The sequence below is a fragment of the Balearica regulorum genome, chromosome 1 (genome assembly GCF_011004875.1).
Source record: "Balearica regulorum gibbericeps isolate bBalReg1 chromosome 1, bBalReg1.pri, whole genome shotgun sequence".
Lineage (NCBI taxonomy): Eukaryota > Metazoa > Chordata > Aves > Gruiformes > Gruidae > Balearica > Balearica regulorum.
Genome location: NC_046184.1, coordinates 140,071,588 through 140,091,547, shown reverse-complemented (window position 1 = coordinate 140,091,547; position 19,960 = coordinate 140,071,588). Strand labels below are relative to the sequence as shown.

At 35.4% G+C, this 19,960-nt stretch overlaps 1 protein-coding gene across 4 annotated transcripts in view; it reads right to left on the bottom strand.

Annotated features, from left to right (window-relative positions):
- The window catches only part of NLGN4X (neuroligin 4 X-linked), a 188,564-nt gene that overhangs the window by 136,985 nt on the left and 31,619 nt on the right, over nucleotides 1–19,960 (bottom strand). The window lies entirely within an intron of this gene.

Here is a 19,960-nt window from a genome sequence, read left to right as displayed (position 1 = left end):
TTTCTCAGGATTTATCTAAACCAACTAGTGCACTACTGTGCACCTCAGCTTTCAGTTGCTGACCACCTGCAGTCTTTGTCCCTCTCTTCTGCTCACATTCCCTGGGGCAAGGTTTTTGATGTGTATGTTGGTCTCATCTCAATACAGAATCAAAGTTAAGCACACACATCCCCATCTTTAGACATAAGCTCTGAAAACATACAGTTGGCTTGATTAGCTGAACCCTAAGCGTCACTGGCTAGTCACCAGAACAAAAATAACAAACAATGTAATCAATAAAACTTCAGATTCTGCTCATAGTGATATTTTTTACTGTATTTAATGCATTTCACAGTATATAGGGATTTCAGAACTATTTCATTTACCAAGAACATGAATTGTGGCTTTTCCTCTTTCCTTTCTCTTCCTCCCCTTGAAAGATATATTTTCAAAAGTTAGGAAGTAAAGCAGTTTTATGGTGCTTTGGTTTTTGGTTGGGTTTTTTTGGGGGGGAATCATGTGGGGTTTGTTTGTTTGTTTCCTTTTCCAAAATAAAAGTAATTAAAAATATTATCCTGTTTTAAACATAAATAAAACTATAATAAATTAATGTAGTGGCAGGAGACTGTAAATAAGAACTACTCAAGGCATAGCAATTTTTCAATATTCCTACAGTATTACTTTTAGTAATACATACATATAATTTGGGACTTTAGCAGAAAACTAATCACACAGTTGTTTTCTGTTAAAGTTCTTCCCTTTTAAGAAGGCAAGTTTAAATGCACCTCTAACTCAAATTCAGCACTGTAACCTCTTAATCCTCACTGTATTCAAAATGTTTGCTCAATAACAAAAGAACAGTTCTTGAAAATATCAGTAAATGCATACTGGTTTTGTTTACCATCTTAATCATCATCATCATCATCATCATCATCATCATCATCAGTTATAATTTCTTTAGGGTGTTTTTTCCCCTGCTTCAAGGACTATTTTCTTGATACATTGAAATGCGCTAAGCGTCATTCTTCCCCATGTTACATAAAGTCATTCAGAAAAGTCAGACAAAGTCATAGTGAACAACATAGTCATGAACTAATGTGCAGTTTCTGGACTGGATTACCTAGAAGGTATATGGGAATATTATTAAATGAAATTGGCAAATCATATATATTTTTAAATCTCAGAACTGTAATTATAGCACTGCTTGTCTTCAAATTAAGATGCAGAAGCATCTTATGAGAATTTTTTTTTCCTAATAGAAGCTATATGATTATTTTGTTCAATTTTTGTAAGCATTTTCCCAGTAAGAATATTTTTCAACAATGCATTATTAAAAACAAACAAATCCCCCCCAAACTTATAATAACCCTAACTTAGTATGGTAAACTCCAACAGGCATGAGTATCTGAGCTACATATCTACATTATCAATGGATTAACCAAGTTATATATCAATATGATTTCTGTGGTAGTGCGTTGCTGTTCAGTCACAGCATTCAGCGGGTAATAGGGATCAGAGGTGCTTTTAGTGACTGAGAATACTGTCATTCATATTTTACATCATCACATTCTAATGTATGTCTTATTAATTCACAGTTAATATTATCTTGAATCTTTAAAGATTAGAAACTAAAAGAAAGTAAAATATCAGTGATACAAATTTAAGAACTACGATGTGTCCTTTCTTAAAGTGAAAATAAATGCCAACTATACAAACATCATCATGGACCTCGAAGTTGGTCTTAGATTTATGGTAAGAAATAACTGAGGACAAAGGTAGATAATTTATATTATTTTTTTAAAATATGGAAATAAAGCCTGAAAAGCAACACAAATTATCTACAAACATTAAATTAACCAGTTGTGGGTTGGTTTTTTTTCCAAATAATATGCCACATTTACCCTCCTATGAATTTCTCCAGTAAGTCTCTCAAATAGGTTCGGACAATGTCAGTAGATCCCTTAGATGAGAAACTACAGTCATCATTTACTTTTCAGAAAATGGGTACACATTTATTTCATATCAGTTTCTTGCCTGCAGCTACCACACTTATTCTGAATTTCTAAGTCTCATACACTATCAAAAAGAAAGATGGGATTGTTAGAAAAGGCTATGTGGTCCCTACATTGTTTTTGAAAATTTTCAATAATGAAAACAATTTGCAAAGCAAGCAGAGGGAAAGAAAAAGTGTGATCATCACTCCTTTTCAAAAAAACCCAAAGAAACTTCTTCAGCATTCTGTAAAGAATCAGGTGTTTGGATCTAATTATAAAAAGCTGCTGTTGAAGAATCATAGATATGGTTTCCCTTGTATTTCTCTTGTATTTAAAATGATTTAAAAAATCACACTCATCTCACTGACTTTTGAACTCTATTTTCAACTAGTGTTGCACATAAGAAGCATGAAAAAATTTCAGTGGTTAGACCATGATACATTCTGCTTCTTGTGATAAATTGATGAAGATTGCAACTAAATAAGAGGTGACAATATTAGGAGGGAAAAATAATGGCATAAACTGTTTAAAACATAGATTTTAAATTACCAATTATCCCAAAATTCCAGGTTTGTTCTCCTCAGATCAAAATTTTACCATTCATTATATTAATTTAAGCTTACTATGACTGAATGGACACTGTAGCCATTCAAATGTCTGAAGCTAGAAGGCAAGAGAGGTCATGACACACTCTCAAATAATAAAGCAGCAATTAATTTTGCAAGGTAGTGTGACAGAGTACCAAGTGGGTTTTTTTGGTTTGGTTTTTTTTTCAGAAAGAGTCCAATGCCTAGAACATTACAATGGACAATGATCACAAGATACATTTATTTATTTGATGGTCTTTGTTTAACTGTGGCTGCAAAGTCTAAAGAGAATACTACTCTTCAAGAATGTGTTTTAGGAACACGTAGAAAAAATAGCATCGGTACAGTCTAGCACAACCGCTGACTTCATTTCCAGTTTTTACTTCTGATATGACCTTGTAAAAGAAATGTAACACTCTCTGGGTCTCTCTCTATTTCTTTTCTGCACCTCTGTTTTCTTAAATTCAGATGTGTTACTACAAAAGAAAAGGTTATGATCTGAAAGAGGATGTTCAGCCTTGACAGGCAAATGCTCCTGTAGAGTAAAATTTCTCATACCTGGAATAAAAAAATAATTTATGCATATAAAAAATTGAAAACATGCATACAAAAATCACTATTTCATACATTTGTTTAGGTTTGTAGAATGGACCTATATAATGTGAATAAACCTTAAAAAATATCAAAGTTCATGACCTATTACCACTGCAAGATATAAAAAATAAACATTTCTAACACGGAATTGGTCTAACTTCTCTCCAGCAAGAAAGGTCAAATGACTGAAAAGGAAAATTCTTAAGGGAATCTATCAGGTTTTGTCTAAATATTAAACAGGGAAACTCACTGGTCTCATTCCTGTCTTGCTGTCTTCGCCATTAAGCCTATGTGTGTGCCTTCCTCAAGGATGGACGAAACTAAAACTCGTCTGAACTAACTAAGAAACTGTCTGAGGGAATGATTATTAGGCAATTCGATCTCTTGAGGCTATTTAATGATTAGAATTTGATATCTTCCTGTTGTCATTCTAGTCTAAGAAGAGCAAACATTACAAATGTTACAATAACCAAAAACAGGGAAGGAAAAGCAGTTTAAACCAGCTGGACATGTAGCTACCCCACTCCAGTATATTATATGGACAAAAAACCCCCAGTTATTGCTCTATTATACAAATTCCTAGAACTGAATTACACAGGAAACACAGGCATGACATTTTCATTGCATTACCTGGTCCAGTTACCAGGTGGTGATACTGCCTTCATTCATATGATAATGTCACAATTATGCACTCATCCTGGAAATGGAAGAGTTGAGTGACTACCCTCATTAACCTGAAGAAGTCTAAACCCACACCTCCCATGTTCCAAGTTACAAACATTAGATTTCAAATAAGACTGGGATGGCTATGAGGACTGTGTGCAGCATTCTCAATCCTAAACTGAAAGACTTTTCCTCTGAGATTCTCACCCTTGGACTATGAGAAAACTGTAACTTTGCAGCCCCGTAAAGCTGAAACTCCCCTAAACAGGTATTCTCACTTTCAAGCAAGCCTTATGCAGTTTGTAGGAGAGTAATTTCATGAAATACAAATTGGGACTGGAAATATCTTTACTACACTATCACATCATCAAACTTTTTCTAACTCACTCTTCCCCTTAGGTTTTCTTTCTTTACTAGGAAGTGGACAACCTCACCAGTAGAAGGGACAAATGTCCTCCAATGTTCCTGTGCTGCTCTCCTCCTAATAAGTGGGCTTTTTCCAGCTTTCTCCTGCTAAATGCTGTCTTGAGTCCCTTACATTTAAGATCAGGGAGAGCTTGTCTCAGCATGGCAAGTCTCCACAAAATGTTATAAAGGATGGGATCACCAGAATAGCTAGATCTTAGGAGGCAATAACAAGACAACCATTCTTATGTTGCCTGCTGCCTTCCCCTCTCCCCACCAAAAACTGAGCTTAAAAACCTGCCTTGAAGAGAATCTGTGTCATATACTCTCCTTACTGTCCTGTCGATGCTGAATCCATAATGCAGCGTGAAACTCTTAACTTTCTAGTTGACGTAGTTGAGAATTGTATTATATACTGTGGACCCCTAAAAGCTAAGCAGAATATTACCATACAGAAATCCCATTATGGATCCTGTTCTTAGTCTGGTTTTAGGCCAGTGTAGTAAGCACTGGAATTTAGATCTAAGCAGTGAACTAAATAAGGCTAGAGCATGGGCTCCAGCACTGTCCTGCCACAGTATTCATACCTTCCAGCCAATGCGCATGCATGACCAGGGAACAGGACAGAGTGGACGTTCTCCTCAACAGTACAAATAAGGCAAATATTTTCTTTTTTTCTTTTTTTTTTTTTTTTAATGTAAGAAAAACTTTCACTATAGAGATACGTGTTGTGCTATGCTATGTGGCCTCAGGGGCAGAGAACAGGACCTGGACTATTTTTTTACTAAAAGACATAGCCTCATAGGCAGAACCAGACACATCTTTCCTCCCCATTGATGGATGCCTGAAGTCCAAGGTTGACTGTGCTTGCTTTTATGTAGTGTACATTTTTTTTTTGCTTAAATATGGAAAATGAGGAAAAAAATAGAGGTTATGTTCCCCCAGAAAATTAATGAAATATGTCTGTCATCTTACATCAGATAAGTTGACAAATCTGTAATATGAGAGGATGTACACAACAGGAAAAGTGGGATTAATTTGTAAAACAACAATAAAAACTGAGTTAATATTAAGCAGAATCCAACAACAAAATCTAGAAACCTAAGAAACAGACTTGTGAAGTTCCATTCTTTTGGAAATGCAAATTCTTAAATTGTTAAACAAAGTAGCAAGAAGATATACTACAAAGAATAATTCCATACACACACAAGCTTGAAAAAGATGTCTTGACATCTGTTACTTGAATTTTGGGTTGGTTTTTGTAATCACTATTTTTTCAACTTTATTTGTTGCCAAAAAGCACAGCAGGAAAAGAACAGAAAGCTCGGCTTGGATGGGAAAAGAAAAGGGTATAAAAATCAAATGTTTTGTAGGTAATTTTCTATTCAGTTTTAAAGGTCCTCCATTTCCAACTCCACCCTCCCCAAATGATAAAAATCAGACCATCTTTCATGGTCTTTTAACAATTCCAAAAGAAATCTCAGAATTGCTAAGTGAATGCTTTTATCTTAGGTTTAAATAAATAAATAAATTTCTCAAAATTATCTGCATTACAGCCCCTGTCATTCTAGTACATGCATAACTTCAAAGCTATCTCACATTTAGTTAATTATATTTTCTTGCATCAAAAGCTTTTCAGAACTCTAACATAATATATTGTATTTGCTTTGTAGTGTGTAGAACTGGTATCTGAGTAGAAAAGGAAAGCCAACAACAAATGCAGAAATTGTCATTTCTCCTGCTGACACCTTCCCTCCCATCATTGGGAAGTTTCCATCGTTGCCTAGCACAATGAAAAGGTACGTCCTCTACTTTGGACACATCACTAAAGATCATATTTATGTCTCTAACTTTGTGTGAAAAAGTTAAGATATTCTGTCTAAACCAGAAGCATACACTTCAGGCAGCAATTCTTCCTACTGTAACACAGGTATTTGACATTAATATTACTTGAAGCCAACCACCATGAAAATATCCTGAAGATTACATTTAAGGATCTGAAGTCATTAGTGTAGATTAGACAGCTAACTGTCCAATAGCTGAAGTACAGCAAAGTGATTCCTTCTCTCACCTCTTACCAATATACACAGAATTATCTCTATAACCATGATACACAGTTAAGAAACTTGTAATTTTCCTGTTAGCTTCATATATGAACCAAGGCCTCATGACTAAAACCAGGAAGAGCATATTCTGCTTCGAGTTTCTAATAGTTTCTGGCTGTTCTTTCCTAAGTTCCGTTGATGGTTGATTAAAGATGATGCAGCATCCGTTGGTAAGAAAGTCAGTATACAGAGTTTAGACTAAACTTCAGGTATTTGCTCACCTACCATTCAATTCCTTTTATCCTCCTCCTCCTCCTATTATTATTATTATTCCCATAGCCATCTCTGTGTTATTTTGAAACCTCTGCTGCATGGTATCTTCCTTGAAGCAAAATTGTATCTCAGTGAACAAGTTTATCCATTTTCACCATCTATACCTAATATTAGTCTTTACTAACATAGAACTGATAGGTTTGAGGAAAAACAGTATTATGTTAGAAATGTATGGTTATTTTGCTCCTGTCTCTCAACTTGACAGAAAATGTTTCCCATGACTATTTTGATGCAATGACTACTATTTATGAATGACTTTCTAACAGGACCCATGCAACACTATTATTATCATATTATTTACCACACTTTACCTGTTTTCATAGGACTGCAAAACTACATGTGTATTTTCAAAATTGCCAACAGAAAAAAAATCATATAATTTTTCACAGATTTCTTTGACTACGCAGCACATACATACAGCAATATTCACACTAACAGCACTGTAGATTCATACATGGTATAAATTTCTGATCACATTTGAAAAAAAGCGAACAGGAGAAAGTAAGCAAGTACACTATCACCTTTCATCATGAGAAGAAATAATTTTTACCAATATGACTTCATGACAAAACTTTATGCTCCACTACCTTTCCAAGACCTGTCATATTCTTTGTCTCCTCTACTTGAAAATGTGTCCTCTTATAAAAGTATCTTCCACTGTTTTCCTCTTTTGCACATGGCATCAGCCCCCGTCTAATTCTCCAATCTTTTTCACAGAGTGCACACCACTGGCTTGTTCTTTTCTCCAAATCATAATTCTTTTCTACAGATCTTTTCATCTCCCTGGTCATTTGTTTCTATCTTCCCTTCATCTCTTTATACAGATATGTAAGATACATACAGAAAGATATGTGCCTATCAATACAACCAATATCAAATTGATTTATATTTTGTAAAGGGAATTTATTTCATTTCTTTTGTAAAGGATTTCTGGGTTGGGGTTTTTTTTTGTTTTGTTTTGTTTTGTTTTTTCCTTTTTTTCTTTCATCATATCCATATGTGATGATATTGCAGAAACAATAGAATTAAAGACAATTTGCAGCTGTCAAGTTAACTAGGAAGAACTAATCTATTTTTTTCTGCCCTCGGTCAACTGATTTAGGTCAAGATGATAGAAAAAAATATACCTTGTCACATGGCAGGAGTTACAGCTTCCTGTGTGCTACTATTATATCATCTTAAAAAATCCCACTAATAAAACATAATACCAACCAAAAATATCTACCACAAACTAATGCAGTCAATTAATAGAACAGATGGAGGTCAGGGCAGACAATTAAATCCCTTTGACAGAAGAGAAGATTATTCTACCTCATATTTGAGATATGCCAGTAATTCCTGTCTGATCTGACTTACACTTTTATTCTTCAAACTAATTCCTTCCATAATGCCTTCTTTGGCATGAGAGAGAAAGATCTATCATCTAAAGGTCTTGCTTGCTGCCATGTATAATTATTTATTTTTAAAGTGGTGGGAAAGTGCACATATGTTTTATCAGCACTATTTTTACAGATTCCTCAAACAAGAAAATCAAATATCGTTGTCACTTCTGTTTAGACAGCTGCTACTCTCCTTGAAGTGTGCCCCCCCAAAGGGATGATATAACTATCACCTTGGCAAGTTGCTAACCACTTTCTTTTTGGAATTTAGTATTGTCTCCCATATGCATAGGAGATGACCATCCAGGAGTCCTGATTCATTATTTCTCTGACTCTGATTTCCTGGCATATTGAAATCTTACAACAATTTCAGCATATTTGTAACATTTATCTTTCCTAAATTCTAGCACCAAGACAGTTGTATTTCTGTACACCAGATCTGCACTGCTAATACTAAAACCTACAAGTGTTGTTGTCATATTTTGGCAATATTTATAACATATTTCATATTTCTTTAAAAAAAAAAAAAAAAAAAGGTTTGCAATACCAGCAACTTTGAGGTGTTGGGGTTTTTTTCTGCTTTTGTTCATTTCCTGCCTATACACTGAACCATAAACAACCATAAGTAAAAATTCTTCAGGTAAGGATTTAAATTAAATTCACCATGAGGTAATTTTTCACAAAAAAACCTCTGCATCAAATAAACCTCAATTTGTTTTTTATTATTGGTCACTTTGGAAAAAAAAGTCTGATGTTTCAGTCCAGAACATCATAATCATAAGAAGCACAAAAGTTTTGATAACCCTTTATGTCCTTTTTTTACATTAACTCATAACATACTGGGGTAATATTTCAAAGTTAACAATCTCAGAACCCTATTGCACTAATACTAATATTTCAAAGCACTGACAAGTCTACACTCCAACAGACCATGAAGCTGCCAAGACAGTTGTTTTTTAGTGTTATTGTTGTGATTGCTCAGACCTAGCTCCAATTTCCATAGTTGAAACTCTAATACATTCATTTTCTTTGTCAAGCTCATCTATTTAAAAACTCTTGCTTTGTAAATTAATAAACTCAGATACTTAGTTTCTGCACTATCATCATCACTTTGTCTTTCACATACATGCTCTTTAATTAACTCTACTTTTAAATTAATTTAGTTTATGTTGAGAATAAGAGATCTGAATTTCTTGTGCCATTAAGTGGCTTATTACCTCACTGTTTACATTTTTTATTTTAGTTGTGGTGGTTTTTAAGTTTATGGAAAACAGATTCTAGTTCTGCCATTGGCTGAACTTTACATTGAAGCCTCACACCATTGCACTCAATCAGTTGTATTTTAATAATATTTAATAAAAAATCTGAAATAAATGTATATTTCTTGCAATCATCTTCCTTTAAACAGAACTGTAGCAACAACAGAGGCTCTCAGTCTCTAATTATCCACCTTCTAATTTTTCAAGTGACTAATCATCATTATACAGACTTGTTTGTTTTTCTCTCCTTGTTCATACTTTGACCTCTGGAGGTTATCTGGTCCAACTCCTCTGCTTAAGCAGGGACGCCTAAAGGTTGTTGCCCAGGACCATGTCTAGATGGCTTTTGAGTATGTCCATAGACAGAGACTCCACAACCTTTCTGGGAAACCTGTGCCAGTGTTCAGTCACCCTCACAGTAAAAAAGTAGCTCCTGATGTTCAGACAAAACACATCATTCTCCTGGAGAAACTGACTGCTTATGACCTGGATGAGCGTACGCTTTGCTGAGTAAAAAACTGGCTTGAGTTGTGGTGAGTGGAGTTAAATCCAGTTGGTGGCCAGTCACAAATGGTGTTCCCCAGTGCTCAGTACTGGGGCCGGTTCTCTTTAATATCTTTATCAGTGATCTGAGCGAGGGGATCGAGTGCACCTAGTCAGTTTGCAGATGACACCAAGTTGGGTGGGAGTGTTGATCTGCCTGAGGGTAGAAAGGCTCTACAGAGGGGTCTGGACAGGCTGGATTGATGAGCTGAGGCCAACTTTATGAGATCCAACAAGGCTCAGTGCCGGGTCCTGCACTTGGGTCACAACAACCCCATGCAGCGCCACAGGCTTGGGGAAGAGTGGCTGGAAAGCTGCCCAGCTGAAAAGAACCTGGGGGTGTTAGTCGACAGCCGGCTGAATATGAGCCAGCAGTGTGCCCAGGTGGCCAAGAGGGCCAACAGCATCCTGGCTTGTATCAGGAATAGTGTGGCAGGCAGGACTAGGGAAGGGATTGTCCCCTTGTACTCGGCACTGGTGAGGCCACACCTCACTGAAGCGGCCTTCAGTTTTGGTCCCCTCCCTACAAGAAGGACATTGAGGTGCTGGAGCGTGTCCAAAGAAGAGCAATGAAGCTGGTGAAGGGTCTAGAGCACAAGTCTTATGAGGAACAGCTGCGGGAACTGGGGTTGTTTAGCCTGGAGAGAAGGAGGCTGAGAGGAGACCTTATCGTTCTCTACAACTACCTGAAAGGAGGTTGCAGCAAGGTGAGTTTCAGTCTTTGTTCACAAGTAGCAAGTTCTAGGACAAGAGGAAATGGCCTAAAGTTGTGGCAGGGGAGGTTTAGATTGGATTTCTTCACTGAAAGTGTTGTCAAGCACTGGAACAGGCTGCCCAGGGAAGTGGTGCAGTCACCATCCCTGGAGGTATTTAAAAGATGTGGTGCTTAGGGACATGGTTTAGTGGTGGACTTGGCAATGTTAGGTTAATGGTTGGACTCGATCTGAAAGGTGTTTTCCAACATAAACGATTCTATGATTCAATGATTTTATGAAAAAAAAAAAATCAATATGTAACACTGTCACCCAGATAAACTATTTTCTTTAAAAGTAAATATATTGAAAAGATTAGGAAATATGCAATAAATAATATTTTTCACTCATGATTGGCATATCATAATCACTAGAAACAAATGTTCACATGAATATTTTTTCTAAAAAACAATAGCCTTCCAATCAATTTGTTGAATATATGTGTTATCTTCCTCCGAGAATTCACTATCAGGCAATTCTTAAAATAAAATGATTAAAACAAGCCAATCAACTATCATTCAAATGAAAAATAAAAGAATTATAGTTCCCCAAGGATAGCTTGCATTTTCAAAGCAAAATGACATAGAGATACAACATTTGAAATAAATCTTTTGAAAACTGAATTATAGCTAAACTAAAGTTAGTTTATGATCAGTTTATGCTGTGATGTGATTTTAATTAACATGCATTGCGAACAGAAAAATGTATTTAGAGGTTTCGTTCTGCTTATAGGTATCTCATTTTTAATAATTATCCTAATAGATCTTCTTAATTCTGTCAAAAATCTTGAATTTGAAGGATTTTTTTGAATTATTATTCTCTAAAATCAGCAGAGCCAAAATACTTAGATCAGAATAACACGAATTTCACACGTACAGATAACTTAATTTCCTCAAAGAATTTTGGCAATGTGAATATATTCAACTTGCAAAAAACATCCCAGTGTAAAAGGACAATAATGCCATTACATGAGTTTGAAGAGCATTCACGTCAGTTTCAGAAAAGCAAACCTGAGCATGGAGATAACTTTTGCTTTAAAAAGCCCCTCTCTTTTTATTCCTGGAGTTAATAATCTATAAATATGGTGCTAGTGTTTTTCTATACAGTGAAAATTAACTGGTAATTTTAATTGGAAATTAGCTATGGTAATAGATATTTTCTGTTATACCACTCAAAAAAAGTGGTATAACAAAGTAGGTGTGATTCATTTGCCTACTAATGTGTTATATCTGGGAGCTCTTTCTACCCTTTTCTTGGATTTACATTTCAGGTTGTTCTCTGTGTACATGTATCTTTTTTGGAGGGATGCATGATAAATGGAAAAAGAGTTAGTTTTTAGAGCTTTACACAAAGGTCTATTTTTTTCTATTGAAAAATATTTGATTAGAAATAGCTATAACGAAAGAAGCAAATTCAGATCGAAACACTTTAGTAATATTTCATAATTAAGACAAAGTTATACGCTTTGCAAGGACTCTTGCACTATAACTTTACATGCAAAAAATATTAATTTTAAAGGCTGTCTACAAGCAATCCAAATATATGTCTTTTAGTCTAGCATCCCATTGTGGTAATATTTTTAAGTAAGAGTAGACTGCAACTCAGAGGAACAATTAGATCACTCATTATTCGTAGATAATTTTCAAGGATTTGCATCTCATCTTTATGAACCAAATTCATGACATATATCTACTCATAAGAGTAATCATAGTGATATGACATAGCATAGGAAATATCACCTACGTACCTTTAAAGAAAAGCACAAAGCCTCAAATGATAGAAGCAACACGATTTTTCAGTGCAATTAACTCCACTGACTGCAAACTATATTAGAATTAAATGCATGATTTAGTTCCAGATAAAAGAGCTTTGTATTCACCATGGAGATCCAAAACACAATTTGAATAGATATTTAGTTGCAGATTATTAATTTCTTACACCAACAAAAATTGCAGATTTTTAAGATTATAACCAAGCACCAAATTTTGTCATTTATTTGCTAAAGTCATAATAAAACACAAAAATTTAAGCTGGTTTTGCTAAAATTCTGTGAATAGTTGTGTAAGCTTTAAATCCATGTTCATGCTGTGAGCACAGATGGGCAAATCTCCATCACTATCAATGCAGCTGTAACCAGGTAAAAAAGAGAATAGTATTACTTCGTACCTGTTCAGAAGTAGAGACTATAATGCCTGAAAACAGACAGAATCTAAATATTACTTGAGCTGAGTAGTTTCACCTACACACAAATAATTCTGAACTTTTTTTAAGTAGCAGATAACAATATTACCATATTTGTGTTGTGTTCCCTTTCTTTGGCTTTTTCTTTGGGAAAGAACAATGGAATGCAAAGCAGCATATATGAAAGAAAATGTCCTTTTTTTTTGGATAATGAACCTTGTGAAAAGAGTATTTTAGATACTTTTGGCTTCCATATTATAAGATTCAATAGAGAAAAAGCAGTATATATGTATTTTGTGCACAATGTCAATAACAAATTAAAACAATATACTGCTATAATAGATACAATACCAGATATCTGGGTCTACAGTGGCATACAATTAAAGCTAAATATATTTTATATTCCCATATATGAACAAACATATTTACCTTCAGAATCAAATAGTGATTTTCAGTTCTAAGACATTTCTACAAGCAGTTTGGCTTCCTGCTGGCAAAAGCATTTTATTTTTTTCTTTTGAAAAAGAAAGAAATATGCCATCATCTTCCCTAGTCACTCAACAGCTGTATCAATTTGTTTTCAGGGCAGTGATTAGCATAATTGTAGTGGATTACTTGCATTTGGCACAGAATAGAAATAATTCAGCATTTTTCATCATTAAAGAACTATGCTACATTGTTTCCCTAAGCTACGCAATACTAGGATTTTTAAAGATACTTAATCAAATGAAGTACCCAGTCAGCTTCTCAAAAGCAAAACCCAAACTATTTTGCTCTCCTCCAGCCTTCTCTGCAGCACCAACATTCCCAAATTCATTCCTAGCAGTACAGAACAACTGTGTCTCATTTTGTCAGCATTCACTTCACTTACTTAGAAGACTAAGAAAACCTTCCCGTAAGATGTACTTCCAGAGGGTTGAAGTTAAATCCAAAAAATCTTGGGTATCAAACACAAGATTTATATTCACAATGGGATCCAAATAGTCTTCATGTGACTTACTAGTTAACCTTAGAAATGCAGAAACTCACTGAGATCCTCTCTTTTTCATTGTAATGCTCTCTGAGGTCCAGAGCCACAAAAATTTCCAGATAAACTTCTATATGTAACATTCAAATCCCAGAAAATATTCTAAGCACCTAAAAAGCTTACTGAAACCACAGTTTTCCCTAGACACACAAAAATACACTTCTGAACCTGCCAGATGTCCAGCATCTTACACATTTCTTCTCAGATCTAAAGCTAGGTGCAACTTTCAGTTCTAGATAGTGGACACCTGTTTTTTTGTTAAGTAGTCTACCTGTGAGCCAGATGTCTAGCAAATCAATAGAGATCTAGACATTTTAGTTAATGCAATCTAGAAACATATCCAGAACATGGAAATATAGGTGCTCAAGTTTAAGCATGCAAACCCTTCTATGCAGAGCTACCAGATGTTGACACACGATTTACAGGGCATTGCTAGAAGTTTTATTCCTAAAACTGTAGTAGAGGACTGTTTTTAAGAACCCAAGTCTCTCTCAAAGAGAAAAAAAAGAGAAAAAATCTTAATTCTCCTGATTTGCTGTTTGATACACAATGTCGCACCATGGCTAGCACACACATCCATGAAATTAGCTGAAAATGAGAATATTATTCAAAAGGGTTTCAGTTTCACATAATTTCTTAAAAAAATCAGAAAAAACCCAACTTTGTGATCATTACTGATTTTCCATCTATTTTATCCCCAAATTCCAGTTCCATGCTGAGCTACCAATAGTGCTACCTATAGTGCTATATGTGTGTTATTTTTAACTACTTTAACTACTACTTTACTATTCTTGCATGTTTTATAAGCATGCATAGATAATCAGTGTATGATATGAGACAGACAAATTATAGAATCATAGAATGGTCTGGGTTGGAAGGGACCTTAAAGACCATCTAGTTCCAATCTCCCTACCATGGGCAGGGACACCCTCACTACACCAGGCTGCCCAAAGCCCCACCCAAACTGGCTTTGAACACTTCCAGAGATGAGGCATACACATCCTCTCTGGGCAACTTGGTCCTCATCATAAAAAAATTTCTTCCTTATATCCACTCTAAATCTACGCTCTTTCCATTTAAAACCATTGCCCCTTGTCCTGCCACTACAGGCCCTGGTAAAAAATCTCTTATCAAATTTCTTATAAGTCCCCTTTATATACTGAAAGGCTGCTATAAGGTGTCCTCAGTGCCTTCTTTTCTCCAGGCTGAACAACCCCAACTCTCTCAGCCTGTCCACGTAGGGAAGGTGCTCCAGTCCCCCATCATCTTCATGGCCCTCCTCTGCGCCTGCTTGAGCAGGTCTGTGTATTTCTTGTGCTGGGGACCCCACAGCTGGACACAGTACTCACTTCATGAGAGTGAAGGAGAGAGGGAGAATCACCTCCCTCGACCTCCTTGCCATGCTTTTTTTTTATGCAGTCCAAGATATGATTTCTGGGCTGCAAGTGCACATTGCTGGCTCATATTCAATTTTTCATCTACCAGTATCCCCAAGGCCTATGCAAAGCTGCTCTCAATCCATTCACCACCCAGCCTGTACTGATATTGGGGATTGCCCTGACTCAGGTGCAGGATCTTGCACTTGGCCTTGTTGAACTTCAGGAGGTTCACATGGGCCCACTTCTCAAGACTGTTAAGGTCCCCCTGGATGGCATCCCTTCCTTCAAATAAATCATTTGCATCACTAATCTTGGTGTCATCCACAGACTTGCTGAGGGTGTACTCATTCCCACTATCTATGCCATTGATGAAGAAATTTAACAGTATTGTCCCAGTGTGGACCCTTGAGTGACAGCACTCATCTCTGGTTTCCACCAGTAATCAATGTAGCCCTTGGCTTTATAACCTACATTATAACCTGTATAAAAAGGATTATATGATACGGTTGTCTCCTCTTCTAGAAACTGGAGCTGATGATCCCAGAGATCATCTTCTGTCACTTGTTTCTAAAAGTAATTCAAACCGTAGTGTGCAGAGCTCAAATTAAGTCATGGAGACCCCAGGAGGACACAAAATTTTGCTCTTACACAGAGTTATTTCTTTTATATAAATACTGAGGAAGGTAGCCACTGAATGGTTAACGGGAAGGTAAAGCAATATTTAGTAAAAGATACAAATGGTCTTCCCTCAACATACTACTGAGTTGTCCAAATAAACCAAATATAATATATCGCTGTCTTGTGGTTAATAATGAAGATGCAATGTGCTTTGAACCTTGATAGCATGGGGATAACCTCTTTCATGTAATTCATTTACTGTGACCTTATGTTCAAAAGCTTTACTGTTGTTCTTGGGAAAAAAAAAACAACACAGGTTTTTTGAACACTTTTTTTAAAAAGTTCCCTGTAGAAACTGATATAACACCGCTACCTGTTGTTCAGTACAGTAGATTTAAATTACATGAGTCACAGTAATAAAATATTTTCAAGTTCAAGCATTGCAGATAGTAGTAAAATTTGCACTCCAGTTCTGTGCATTGAACATGACTCAACTTTAAAAACCACCTCTAATCAATCAAATGAGCTGCCTATGCAAAACACACAGTGTGATTATTTTCTATTTCGCTTTCACTTGCTTACTCACAATTTTATGATTCAGTGAACTCCTTTTAGCCATCCAGCCTGCATAACGTTGAAATGATACAATTTTAACTGTTCTTCATTATAGTTGTACAATGATTTACATAATGTAATGTTCAAATTAATTTTCTGCAAAATCAACTGTATTTATGGAATTGTTACTTAGATAAGAATATTTTTTGCTTCTTAAAAATTTAAGGCAATCACGATTCATATTTTTATTTTTCAATGGATGTCATCACTGAAATTGTACTTTAACAAAAAAAAAGTCACTAAAAATCTGTTAAACTACTGCCTGAAAACTTTTAGTAAAAAGTGTTAAAATTATTCGATTACATTGCCACCTGAAAGTAAATTTAATGACCTAGGAAGTTTTGGTGATTGTAATTTCATATTTGAATAATATTTGCAAATACTTCATGTTTCCATTTCTCATTTGGGTTCTACAGAAATCCACAGATTAGTAGAGATCATTAGCGTTTACCTACATTTAAGTACTTTAGGTCAGACATATTGAAACACATAACTAAATATTGCAATTGAAAATTAATAGATACATCATTTTGAATTCAAATGCAGGTAAGGAATCTTTTATATTCATTAAAGAATCTGAAAGTTTTGATTACAGTATTCATAGAAGGTCTAATGCTGAGTGTCTCTACTTTTAATGGCAAAACCACCACAAGTTATGTAATGAATTTGCTAAGGTCAGATTTACAAGTAACATCTCTGAGCAAAGCAGCTGATGCAACATAATTCATTTTTTCTAGATAAATTGAGTCACAGTTAATTACACTGGACTTAGGATTTCAGAATACTCTCCCTGGACACAAATTTACAGATGCATAAAAAGATGTGGAACATCCAGCAATCACATCTAGACAGACACTGGTTAAATCCTGGTTAAATTCCCAGACAGTAGGTGATCAACTCAGTTTACACTATCTGAATTTCTTGAAGAGGATGCAGTTTCCAATTTGGAAAGCTACTGAAATATTGAGTATCAGCCTCAATTAATTAACATGACCAGACCATCAGTTCTGGGATGTTTGGTTGATAACTTCAGTAGTTGCTCCTGCTTATCAATTATGTTTCAGTATGGAAAACACACCTGCTATCTTTATAAAAGGAACAACCTAAAATTGAGGTTTTTTCCTTCTTTCTTTTTAAAATCAAGATAATTGGTGGGAAGAGTACACTATAGACAATATCAGCACAGCCTCTGTATCATAGTACATGTCTTAGGAGCCTACTTATCCGATGGATTTCAGTCCATGCTAAAATTATGCTCATACTTCACCAAGAAAGAAAAAATATGAGTAGTATTTTCCTTCCATCTAATAGTGTAAAATACAGTGAGAATCCAAAAAGAAAACTATACATAAGAGTTGAAGGCACTGCTTAACCAGAGGCTGGACTGCTCAGCTAAGCGCACTTCCATTTGCAGCCATAAACCCTGACAAGGGGAGGCGAACTGAAGACTCTGATCAACAACACTGAATCCCAAGAGCTGAAAAGTAGGTTGAGGAGAACTGACAGCTCTAAGAACTAGAGTTATATTGTACCCTGATTTTCCTCAGAGAATTAAGAACTGATCCATTTCCTAAAACTCCCAAGGCTAGAGCTGGAATGATTTATTCCTGCCTTCTAATATGAAGGCTTTATTATTCCTTCACATTTGTTATCATAAATGATACAAGACAGAAGGCTTGATCAGAGTCTGAGAACATGATCAAGAATCTGACAGTATGTGGCTACATCAAAGAAACTACACAGCACCCCATGGACTACCACAGGGCTCCATCTGCACACTCAGCTGTCAGGTCAGGATTTCAGAATGAAATCCCATCCTTTAAACTAGCTTATACCTGTGATGCAAGATCAAAATTTGAGGACAAAGCATGGGCCATTTGTTTGCTTTGATTTTTATTACTATATTGTTCATTGTCAGCAGGCACTTTTTTCATACCTTAAACATAAATTGCAGTTTTCTCTTCTTGAGAAAGATCATTCTGATCATTGATTTATGTTGAAGAATTTTAGCTGGAGTTCTGGATGAAAGCAATAAAGGCGTGGGGATTTCTTTCTTTATTTCCCTCAAATATAAGAATGCAATATAGTAAAAGTCACAGTTACAATCTGCCCAAGCTACCATATCTAGTTATTTTTTTGAACCAACACTGATAAAGATATATATCACTCTCAGAGTTCTTCTGTTCATCCAAATGGATCCCTATTGTCCGCTGCAAATGTATCTTCAAAGTTAATTTGGCTTGGGTTGTACACTCTCCTGACAGTCTTCAGATCCATTTCAATTTGTCTCTTGAAAAACTTCTCATAAGACCATAATCTTCTTCCAGACAAAATAATATATTACTTAATATATATTACCATATTTCTGTTAGGTATTTTTTGAGTACCTTGGGGTTCTCAGCTGAACATACATGTTTATGGCTACATATACTTCAGAAAATTAGCAAGCAGAAAAGCCGAAATAAATTTGATGCAGATTTACAACTCATTTTCTGCTCTCCTGGGGTTTTTATGTATAGTCCAATTATCACTTCACATGAATAAGGAAATTTTCAAAAGGCGCAACTGCCTTCTGATGTCCACTAACTTGCAGTGGAAGTTACAAAACAGACATCAATAGGCTCTATCTCACTTCTCTGTTTTAATGTTGTTTGCTCCTCTTTCTTCTCCTTCTCCCTGACTTTCCCTGTGAGCATTATGAAGAACAAAATGCTGAGAAAACAGTGAAAACTAAAATTGCACTATTCCTCAATTTCCCCTTCAGAGTCTTCTCCCCAGCTTCTGTGGTTTATCTCAGTGTAGATGACACTTTCCTCCCTTCTTGGCACATGGCTGTGGCTAATTCTAGTGCAAGACAATGTAAATCTACCACAAGTTGTTAGTTCCAAAGAAATTAAGTGATTATTTTGACTTTGACTTCAGCTTTTTATTCTTCATATCAGCTTTGTATTCTTCATATCAGTTACTTGCCTTTCTCCTGAAAAAAGTTGTGAGTTCTCTGAGGAGAGTAAGTAACTGAATACTATGTATGGTATTCATGCATAAATGTACTATTCACTGTAGTAACCAGTAAGAGTTCAGCTATGATTATGATCAGCATGGATGCTAAACTATTAAACAAACTCCTGTTTATAAAGTGTTTTTTATTCAATTACATTTAAATTGCTACAAATTGGAATAAACATGGTTCAGTGATGCAAAAATCACAGGAGTTTTCAAAGCTGTTATTTTCTTTGCCTGATTTTTACACTTCACATAATGGTACCCTCGGATCTCATAACTAACCTGTCATACTTTGAATTATTGCTTACTCACAACTTTATTATCATATCAGATATATTACTATTCCTTCTCCTTGAATTTAGGACCCAATGATAACATTAAATTGAAACATCATGGTACTGCAGCTAGCGCAATGATTACAGAAAAAAGTCACATCTGCTTCAAAGTTCATGGAGCATATAAAGTGAGAAGGAAGAACTAGGCATCAGAGAAACTTTTCTGGTCATTTGTACGTTTTTCCCTTCTTGTTAATCAATGTGTCAAGCACAGTATGAAAGAATGGTAAGTAGTTTAAACAAAGGTGTTTTATAAATAGGATTTATTC